The 10,340-nt window shown below is 40.2% G+C and overlaps 4 non-coding genes across 4 annotated transcripts; 2 read left to right on the forward strand and 2 right to left on the reverse strand.

Annotated features, from left to right (window-relative positions):
• The first annotated feature begins 1,776 nt into the window (after nt 1–1,776).
• Nucleotides 1,777–1,850, forward strand: trnai-aau. The gene has a single exon. It is a non-coding gene; the product is annotated as a tRNA-Ile (tRNA).
• A 2,142-nt stretch (nt 1,851–3,992) lies between these two features.
• On the reverse strand, nt 3,993–4,064 carry trnap-ugg. Its single transcript has one exon. It is a non-coding gene; the product is annotated as a tRNA-Pro (tRNA).
• Nucleotides 4,065–6,785: 2,721 nt separating this feature from the next.
• trnap-agg lies at nt 6,786–6,857 on the forward strand. Its single transcript has one exon. It is a non-coding gene; the product is annotated as a tRNA-Pro (tRNA).
• Nucleotides 6,858–7,101: 244 nt separating this feature from the next.
• trnaw-cca lies at nt 7,102–7,173 on the reverse strand. Its single transcript has one exon. It is a non-coding gene; the product is annotated as a tRNA-Trp (tRNA).
• Between the last annotated feature and the right edge of the window lie 3,167 nt (nt 7,174–10,340).

Here is a 10,340-nt window from a genome sequence, read left to right on the forward strand (position 1 = left end):
TAAGTATCAAAACTACAAATAATTTTTAATTCCTTATATTAAGCAAACCAGACGTTTTTTTAAAAAACATTTACGGATAGCCAGGGTCCCACTACAACACTCAGACATAATTTAAAAATAAAGCATTTGTGTTTAGTGAGTCCACCAGATCAGAGACAGTAGGGATCAGTGTTGCCAATTTAGTGACTTTGCCGCTATATTTAGCGAGTATTCAGACCCCTCTAGCAACACATTTTCAAAAAAGCAATGCCAAATGCCATAGCAGTCTCTTTCTGATGTAAAGCAGAGGGTCACTGAGCATGTGGTGCATGAGATGGGAGACTTCATCTTGCAAACAACACAGCAACACCTCCATGCGGTGCCCTTTTGGCCCTTAGGCACATCCATGCCTGCACAAATATATTTGGGCAGATGAACACTTGTGGCAGGAGCAGAAGGGACAGGGCTTGTTGCAGTGGTGCTGTAGCCAGCAAGCTCCTTGATGCTCCCTCTAATGTAGACTGATTGGAGGAAGCATGCTGGCTGTGTTGAGATGTATGGGTTTGCATTCTACACATTCTACACCATACCATGTATATATATATATATATATATATATATACATACAGTGGGGCAAAAAAAAGTATTTATTCAGCCACCAATTGTGCAAGTTCTCCCACTTAAAAAGATGAGAGAGGCCTATAATTTTCATCATAGGTACACTTCAACTATGACAGACAAAATTAGAAAAAAAATCCAGAAAATAAATCACTTTGTAGGATTTTTATGAATTTATTTGCACAGTAAAGTACAGATACCCCCCCAAAAGTACTTAAGTAGTACTTTAAAGTATTTTTTACTTAAGTACTTTACACCTACTGACCGTAGGGATGGTGCCAGGTTTATTCCAGACATAAACAGGTTTCCATCCAACCTTTTTATGTCAGATAAAAAAATGTCATGATAGGCCTAATGTAAACAGACTTGACATTTTCCAAATTTCGACAAAACAAAATAAACTAGACAAAGTGGGATCTTTTCTTGTCGGTAAAATTAAGTATGCGAGAAATTTCGGTGGAAACGCTTTTATGCACAAATATTTATATAATAACCATCCGATTGACGTAAATTTGAAGTCCGGCGATGACATATTGTGTGGTCCTCCCACTACCACTCGTCTGGAAAGCAATCAAAGCATGCAGTAGGCTACCGATTAATTAAATGATAATGGACTTCACAGGGTGGTGTAAGTGTACGGTGATGAGTTTGATGCTTCTTTAAAATAAATATCGAGGGCTCTTATTCTGGAGACATGATCATCGATGCTTGGCTACCGTTTGACAAATAAAAATAATCTTGCTCTTTTGTCCATAATCCCACCATGTAGGGAAGGCTATTACGTGCCCTCTAGCCAACAGAGCTACAGAACACGTGCCAATACCAGTGGGCACACTCGCCATATTTCTCCATGTTTTTATGAGAAAATTATCAATAGAGTTAAAAATGCGATGGAATCCCATTTCACATATTTTTTATTCGGTACGTGGGAATTTAACCGCAAAAGGCATTTTTATGTTACACGTCACCAGGCACAGCCTCTTATCTGCAACAAGTCAATTTGATGTTAACCTCTGTAAAAATGCACATATTGTTTCTTGGCGGATTTTTGAATATACACGTGAAAATATGTTGTCAATTGGGTGGAAGCCTAGTTAGTGGTGAACAAATTAATGAGAACTACCCCCCAATAACTGTACGGATTATCACTATATTGCTTACAACAGCTGAGGTGTAGAAGGCCGGTTAGCTCAGTTGGTTAGAGCGTCGTGCTAATAACGCGAAGGTCGCGGGTTCGATACCCGTACTGGCCAGTGTCTTTTACCACAAATTCTGGTTTTACCATAGTCAGAGGGCATTTAATGAAGTACCCGTCTCGGCCGTTTGAAAACAATGAGAACAAGGGTAGGCTAACTATGTCTGTATTAACCAATTCATCAAATAATTTTTACAATCTGTCATATCAAAATATAATTCAGTGAGTACTAGCTAGATTACACTAAATCTGAATTTGTCCTGCTTGGTGACCTATACTGGGACATGCTTAAACCACCCGACCAAGTCCTAAAGCAATGGGACTCCATAAATCTTTCTCAGATTATTACCAATCACACAAGGTATGACTCAAAACACCCAGAAAAGGCTATTCGATGTTATCCTCACAAATAATCCTGATAGGTATCAATCAGTCTGGTGTTTTCTGTAATGACCTTAGTGATTCCTGTTTTACAGCCTGTGTTCATAATGGCTGCTCAGTGAAACGGCCAGTCCTGATTTGTCTTAGAGGCTTGCTAAAAAACTTTAATGAGCAAGCCTTCCTTCATGACCTGGCCTCTGTAAATTGGTATAGAATCAGCTTGATCCCCTCTGTCGAAGATGCTTGGACTTTCTCTTTTGATATTTTCAGTGATATTGTTAACAAACATGCCCCCATAAAGAAAATGAGAATTAAAAACAGATTTAGCCCCTGGTTTGACCGTGATCTTGCAGGGTTACTCCACCTCAAGAATTGCATTTGGTAAAAGGCTCGGCACACACATACTCAGGCTGACTGGCCCTCGTTCAGGCAAATGAGAAATAAGTGCACTCAGTCTATTCGGAAGGCCAAAGTGAGTTACTTTAAGGAGCAGTTAACTCTCTCTGTGGGTCTAACCCCAAGAAGTTCAGGAAAACGATTAAAGACCTGGAGAATAGACCCTCCTCCTCACAGCTGCCCATGTCCCTTAAAGCCATCGCAGGACCCACTTGTTGATGCTTATTTATAAAACCCTCTTAGGCCTCACTCCCCCCTATCTTTTATTTTTTTGTTTTATTTAACCTTTATTTAACTATCTGAGATATATACTACAACCCTCATCCTCCACATACAACACCCGTTCTGCCAGTCACATTCTGTTAAAAGGTCCCCAAAGCACACACATCCCTGGGTTGCTCCTCTTTTCAGTTCACTGCAGCTAGTGACTGGGACGAGCTGCAAAAAAACACTCAAACTGGACAGTTTTATCTCAATCTCTTCATTCAAAGACTCAATAATGGACACTCTTACTGACAGTTGTGGCTGCTTTGCGTGATGTATTGTTGTCTCTACCTTCTTGCCCTTTGTGCTGTTTTCTGGGCTCAATAATGTTTGTACCCTGTTTTGTGCTGCTACCATGTTGTGCTGCTGCCATGTTGTGCTGCTACCATGTTGTTGTCATGTTGTGTTGCTACCACATGCTGTGTTGTCATGTGTTGCTGCCGTGCTATGTTGTTGTCTTAGGTCTCTCTTTATGTAGTGTGTTGTCTCTCTTGTCCTCATGTGTGTTTAATCCCAGCCCCTGTCCCCACAGGAGGCCTTTTGGTAGGCTGTAATTTTAAATAAGAATTTGTACTTAACTGACTTGCCTTGTTAAATTAAGATTAAATAAATAATAATAATAAAATATCCCAAATGGATACATTACTGCTGTAACCTTGGCCGACATGCAAATTGTGTACAGAACACTCCCGAGGACTGTGGGCTGTCATTCTAAATATTCTATCCACATACTGTCCATACATTTACATTTGTCATTTAGCAGAGGCCCTTATCCAGAGTGACAGCAGTGAGTTCATAAATGTATGTACTTTTTCTTACGAAAATCCCATCACATATACATGTGTATAAAAATACAGACTATCTATCTATTTATATATATATATATATATATATATATATATATATAGGCCACCCTATATAGATAGATAGATAGAAAGTCTGGATTCCGACATTGCTCCTCCTCATTATTTTTGTCTTAATTCCATTATTTTACTTTTAGAATTGTGTGTATTGTTGTGAATTGTTAGATATTACTGCATTGTTGGAGATAGGAACACAAGCGTTTCGCTATAGTCGCTATAACATCTGATAAACATGTGTATGCGACCAATAAAATGTGACTTGAACTGACCGAAAAAAATACAAAATCTGAAAATGAGGGCTCGTCCGGGATTTGAACCCGGGACCTCTCGCACCCAAAGCGAGAATCATACCCCTAGACCAACGAGCCGCTTGAGTTTAACATACACAACCCACAATTTGAAACATTGGTATTGAATATTTACAAAATGCGTAAATAATCGAAATACATCCTCGGAATGGCCACACAACACAAACGTAGCTAGACGATTGTATAGCTGCTAGGGAGAAACAACATAAATGTATCTATCGCCTGGTGGCAAGATATTCAAGAGTTTCTAAACGTTCTGCAATGTATATTTCAATTATATTTGGTGTAACTGCTATAGTAACCTAACCTACCAGGCATAAAAAGACGCCTGCGCGACCTCGCCACATTCGTTTATCAGGGTAGACGGGGCGTTCCTGCCTGTGGGCCACCCTCGAGACACCGAATGCTAACTAGCTAGCAGACTAGCTAGCAGACTAGCCAGCAGACCAGCCAGCTAATACGCTTTTTGACGGCTCTGCAGAGAGTGCTGCCACAGATAGAACAATGAGATAGATATTTAGTTATAAAAAATATTTGGTGCTGCCTGACTAAAGCTGAATTGTGGCAGTAGCTAGCTAGATACAGTAACCTAGCTACAACTTTGCATTCTACCATCCCACTATTCCAACACAATCTCACACTCGATTTGTGCAAATATGTACAAAAAGTATTTCAGCGTTTTTGTGTGGCTTAATTCATGTAAGAATACAAACTTTTGTTCCAATTAATTTGTAGAAAAAGGCATACATTTTTGTGCGACTTCATTCATAAGAAAATACATTTTTAGGGGGCAAACTTTGGAACAATCTTTTTAAAGTTATTGAAGCAATGCATTTTGGCCTTTTTGAGTCCCACATTTATTTATATAAAAAAACAAAAGTGTTAGCAACCTGATTTCGGGCATATACATATCAAATCAAATCAAATCAAATTTTATTTGTCTCATACACATGGTTAGCAGATGTTAATGCGAGTGTAGCGAAATGCTTGTGCTTCTAGTTCCGACAATGCAGTAATAACAAGTAATCTAACTAACAATTCCAAACTACTGTCTTGTACACAGTGTAAGGGGATAAAGAATATGTACATAAGGATATATGAATGAGTGATGGTACAGAGCAGCATAGGCAAGATACAGTAGATGGTATCGAGTACAGTATATACATATGAGATGAGTATGTAAACAAAGTGGCATAGTTAAAGTGGCTAGTGATACATGTATTACATAAGAATACAGTCGATGATATAGAGTACAGTATATACGTATGCATATGAGATGAATAATGTAGGGTAAGTAACATTATATAAGGTAGCATTGTTTAAAGTGGCTAGTGATATATTTACATCATTTCCCATCAATTCCCATTATTAAAGTGGCTGGAGTTGAGTCAGTGTCAGTGTGTTGGCAGCAGCCACTCAATGTTAGTGGTGGCTGTTTAACAGTCTGATGGCCTTGAGATAGAAGCTGTTTTTCAGTCTCTCGGTCCCAGCTTTGATGCACCTGTGCTGACCTTGCCTTCTGGATGATAGCGGGGTGAACAGGCAGTGGCTCGGGTGGTTGATGTCCTTGATGATCTTTATGGCCTTCCTGTGACATCGGGTGGTGTAGGTGTCCATATATGTATGGCTCCCAGCAGTCTTATGGCTTGGGGGTAGAAACTGTTAAAAAGCATTTTGGACCTAGACTTGGCGCTCCGGTACCACTTGCTGTGCGGTAGCAGGGAGAACAGTCTAATACTAGGGTGGAGTCTTTGGCAATTTTTAGGGCCTTCCTCTGCCTGCCCAGTATAGAGGTCCTGGATTCCTACTCATCACTTATTATTATTACAAATAGAAGATAAACACATCTCACAATGGTGCTATTTTAGTTAAATTAAATCAAAGCTAAATCGATGTCTCACAAGATCACATAATAATTAGGCTAATTAGTATTTTACATAACAGAACCAAATGTATTACTATAAAGGCTACTGTAGCATAGTGTGCCTATAATATGTTGCATCAAAAACATCTCCTCAGCCATGTCTTATCTGAAGCTGAATTGTCAGCTTTATTTCCTCATGAAACCAAATTGTAACAGCACGTCCAAGCAGGATAAGCTTTGATTGAAACAAAATAGGCTAAAAAGTTTGTTAACACCATCTGCTTTAATTTGCCCACAAAACAGTAGTTAAAGTAGATCTAAGTACATGTTCCCATGAAACTGATTGAGATCAAATATTTTCTAACAACATGTGTGGGCACTTAGCATAGGAAAATGTTGCGATTGGAGGATGCATGTTATACAATGATATGCAATAGGCTACAGCTGTCTGTACAAACTTTGATTGAGAAATTATGACATAAAAAAAATATATGTTTGTTCACTCACCTAAAAAAAATAGCACTACATCACTGGGCAATATGGACAGTATATGAATAAAGGTAGACGTTAAATAGTAAATTATACAGTTTGAGGAGTACTTCTGTCTGTAATAATGCCCTTTTGTGGGGAAAAACTCATTTTGATAGGCTGGGCCTAACTGCCCAGTAGGTCAGCCTGGCCCAAGTGGGCTATGCCCTCCCTGGCCCACCCATGGCTGCGCCCCTGCCCAAACACGTGAAATCCATAGATTAGGGCCTAATGAATTTAATTAAATTGACTGATTTCCTTATATGAACTATAACTCAGTAATATCGTTGAAATTATTACGTGTTGCGTTAATATTCTTCTTCCGTACAATTGATGAGCTTTGCATTACAGCTTTCAGTTATAAAGCGAAATATTTCAAGTTTCTTCACGGCTCGTTGGTCTAGGGGTATGATTCTCGCTTAGGGTGCGAGAGGTCCCGGGTTCAAATCCCGGACGAGCCCACTTTTTATAAAAATACTTATATGCTTATCTTTTTCCATGAAAAGCATGCAGATCTTCAACTATAATATCTGCCAATAGCAGAGACCAAAACGATGCAACACAGACGAACGCTTTTGTGTAAATGTGTTTTTCTTTTAAAAGGTGGATGGCGGATAGGGCTCTCTTCTCACCTAGGAATAACGATTGTTTTACAACCAAGCAACCCGGAGTTTATACAAAGACAACACATACTAAGAAAAGTAATGACCCCGACGTGATTTGAACACGCAACCTTCTGATCTGGAGTCAGACGCGCTACCGTTGCGCCACGAGGTCTATAATATACATTTGTACATCGTCTGTAAAAACAGTTGTTCAATGTCTCTATTTCGCTACATTGATTGTAACGCTCTAGGTAGCTGATGTGATATGGCAAGAACTAACTGACACTACAACAATGTCACAAAGGTGTTACAAAATACCCGCATTGTCTTTAGCCTATGACCAGACAGAAAAAAAACCCCACAGGTCAGGATGCTTTGAAAATTAAATGAAACACTCAAAAATCAACTACTTGATATTTAGAGATTTTTGAGGAATTACATTTTAAGTATGCTCGTATATTTTTGACACTACATTCAGACAGTAATGAAATGAGCTAGCCCCTATCTGAGAGCAGCACTCATCCTCCATAAACTACACCTGTTCTGCCGCAACACCGGCCAGTCACATTTTGTTCAAGGTCCCCAAAGCACACACATCCCTGGGTCACTCCTCTTTCCAGTTCGCTGCAGCTAGTGACTGGAACGAGCTGCAAAAACACTAACTGGATCGTTTTTATCTCCATCTCTTCATTCAAAGACTCAATCATGGACATTCTTACTGACAGTTGTGGCTGCTTCGCATGATGTATTGTTCTTTCTACCTTCTTGCCCTTCTTACACTGTGTGCCCTCAGGCCCCTACTCCACCACTACCACATATCTACAGTAATAAATCCACGTGTATGTATAGTGCGTATGTTATCGTGTGTGTGTGTGTGTGTGTGTGTGTGTGTGTGTGTGTGTGTGTGTGTGTGCGTGTGTCTGTTGCTTCACAGTCCCCACAATATGTTTTTTAATCTGTTTTTTAAATGTAATTTTACTGCTTGCATCAGTTTTTGTTATTATTTTATTTCACCTTTATTTAACCAGGTAGGCCAGTTGAGAACACCTTTATTTAACCAGGTAGGCCAGTTGAGAACACCTTTATTTAACCAGGTAGGCTAGTTGAGAACACCTTTATTTAACCAGGTAGGCTAGTTGAGAACAAGTTCTCATTTACAACTGCAACCTGGCCAAGATAAAGCAAAGCAGTGTGACACAGACAACAACACAGAGTTACACATGGAATAACATGGAATAAACAATAAACAAGCCAATAACACAATAAACAAGTCAGAGAAACACAGTAGATAAAGAAGAAAGTCTATATACAGTGTGCAAAAGGCATGAGGTAGGCAATAAATAGGCCATAGTAGCGAAGAATGACAATTTAGCAGATTAACACTGGAGTGATAAATGAGCAGATGATGATGTGCAAGGAGAGATACTGGTGTGCAAAAGAGCAGAAAAGTAAATAAAAACAGTATGGGGATGAGGTGGGTAGATTGGGTGGGCTATTTACACATGGACTATGTACAGCTGCAGCGATCGGTTAGCTGCTCAGATAGCAGATGTTTAAAGTTGGTGAGGGAAATATAAGTCTCCAGCTTCAGCAATTTTTGCAATTCGTTCCAGTCACTGGCAGCAGAGAACTGGAAGCGAACAGTTGAAAATCATGCATTTGGTTTTACTAGCGTTTAAGAGCAGTTGGAGGCCACGGAAGGAGTGTTGTATGGCATTGAAGCTCGTTCGGAGGTTAGTTAGCACAGTTCCAAAGAAGGGCCAGAAGTATACAGAATGGTGTCGTCTGCGTTGAGGTGGATCAGGGAATGACCCGCAGCAAGATTGATCATTGATATATACACAGAAAAGAGTCAGCCCGAGAATTAAACCCTGTGGTACCCCCATAGAGACTGCCAGAGGTCCCTCCAATGTGACACACTGACACTCTGTCTGCAAGTAGTTGGTGAACCAGGCGAGGCAGTCATTAGAGAAACCAAGGCTTTTGAGTCTGCCGATAAGAATACGGTGATTGACAGAGTCGAAAGCCTTGGCCAGGTCGATGAAGACGGCTGCACAGTACTGTCTTTTATCGATGCCAGTTATGATATTGTTTAGTAGAGTATGGCTGAGAGTATGGCTTGAGCGTGGCTGAGGTGCACAGAAGGTACGCTTGGATTCAAAATGGTCAGTGATCTGTTTATTAACTTGGCCTTCGAAGACTTTAGAGAGGCAGTGCAGGATAGATATAGGTCTATAGCAGGTTGGGTCTAGAGTGTCACCCCCTTTGAAGAGGGGAATGACCGCGGCAGCTTTCCAATCTTTAGGGATCTAGGACGATACGAAAGAGAGGTTGAACAGGCTGGTAATAGGGGTTTCAACAATGGAGGCGGATAGTTTTAGAAAGAGGGTCCAGATTGTCTAGCCCAGCTGATTTGTACGGGTCCAGGTTTTGCAGTTACTTGATGTGGAATAGAGTTCCATGTAGTCATGGCTCTATGTAGTACTGTGTGCCTCCCATAGTCCCATGTGTGCCTCCCATAAATTAATTTGCGATTTCCAACTTGTTGTGTAATGTTTATGTCCAATTGCCGATGAGCACCGATTTGTTTTAGCTATCATTTTTCTTCATTATTTCTCTTCATATGACCCGTATTAAAAAGGATTTGCCAGTAGATTGTTGACTTGATTCATGACTTCTAACTAAGATTTTGAAAGTATGATGTTGACATGATTGGTCCTATCAAAGCTACGTGATTTGACATTTTATGGCCAATGACCTTGAGCCTTCTTGGATGGGCACTTCCAGTGAAACTCTATGGCAGCACTGAAGGGGCTTGAATTTTTTAGCTCTACCCTTTGATTTGGCGGTGACATACTGTCCCCATGAGTGACAGAGCACTGAGAATATCACGTTTTAGGGAAGACCCAGGTGCAGACAGTGTCGAAGTAACAAAAGTTAATTACTAGAACAGAGGGCAGGCAAAACCACAGGTCAAGGGTAGGCAGAGATCAGTAATCAAGTGTGGTGGGGCAAGGTACAGGACAGCAGGCAGGCAGGGTCAGGGCAGGCAGAATGGTCAAAACCAGGAACTACAGAAAAGACAGGCGCAAGGGGAAAATCAGAAGTTTTAGAACACCTACTCATTCAAGGGTTTTTCTTTATTATTGCTATTTTCTACGTTGTAGAATAATAGTGAAGACATCAAAACTATGAAATAACACATATTGTCACCCCCATGATCTGTTTCACCTGTCTTTGTGATTGTTTCCACCCCTATCCAGTTGTCGCCCATCTTCCCCATCATCCCCTGTGTATTTATACCTCACTTGCCTAGTTAAATAAATTCATTATATACTA

Source organism: Oncorhynchus mykiss, chromosome 24 (genome assembly GCF_013265735.2).
Source record: "Oncorhynchus mykiss isolate Arlee chromosome 24, USDA_OmykA_1.1, whole genome shotgun sequence".
NCBI classification, from domain to species: Eukaryota; Metazoa; Chordata; class Actinopteri; order Salmoniformes; family Salmonidae; genus Oncorhynchus; species Oncorhynchus mykiss.